The sequence below is a fragment of the Triticum aestivum genome, unplaced genomic scaffold, assembly GCF_018294505.1.
Source record: "Triticum aestivum cultivar Chinese Spring unplaced genomic scaffold, IWGSC CS RefSeq v2.1 scaffold84645, whole genome shotgun sequence".
NCBI classification, from domain to species: domain Eukaryota; kingdom Viridiplantae; phylum Streptophyta; class Magnoliopsida; order Poales; family Poaceae; genus Triticum; species Triticum aestivum.
Window position 1 is genome coordinate 365 of NW_025285829.1, and position 771 is coordinate 1135.

The 771-nt window shown below is 58.5% G+C and overlaps 1 pseudogene; it reads right to left on the minus strand.

The window, feature by feature from the left end:
• Positions 1-218: 218 nt before the first annotated feature.
• LOC123178691 (E3 ubiquitin-protein ligase RING1-like) lies at positions 219-765 on the minus strand (annotated as a pseudogene).
• Positions 766-771: the final 6 nt, after the last annotated feature.

Here is a 771-nt window from a genome sequence, read left to right on the forward strand (position 1 = left end):
AGTAGATACTAAACCCTAAATCAAGATATTGGAGTATTTGGTAATAATGGAAAGCCATACAATGCATGTTCTATGTCAACCTGGTGGCACGTGCGGCGGCAATCGACTCACGCAAGCAACCCTTATAATGAAATAATAAATATGTAAAGGCAGTAACAAGTGCGAGGCGAAAGGTTATACCTCCTTATTCCCCTATTCCCCTCATCCTTGCAAGCACCTCAGTCGAGATCATCATACGAGCGACCGCTCGCATTCCCATCGTTTTTGTAGTCGCCATAGCCAGCAGCGTCCTGGTCACTGCTCTCCGCCTGCTGAGCTCAAAAAGCGGCCCTGAGAGACCACGGCAACGAGATCCTGAACCTCCTCACCATGACCCTAGGCGAAGGGCCGCCACCCGGGGACGCAGGTGCCGCTACCGCAGCGGCAGCTGCCTGGCGCTGGTGGTCATAGATGGCGGCAGACAGGGAGGAGTTGTGGAGGTCAAGCCATGGCAGGATGCAGTCCTTGTGGAGGACGTGCTGGGCGCCCCCCATCGACGGCGACATCAGGGAGGGCGGCAACCGCAGCCTTGGCGGCCGGCAGGGTGCCGTAGCGGCTGGGGTCGTTCTCCGCGAGTTGTTGGATGAGCTGCTTGAGGCCAGATCCCATGAAGTAGTCGACGAGGCTGACCCTGCCGGCACCGAAGGTGACGAATCCGCTGGGGAAGGAGGAGCCCTCGAGGACGATCTGGATGGTGGCGCCGCCGGAGAGGAGGTCGCCGAGGTGGACGTC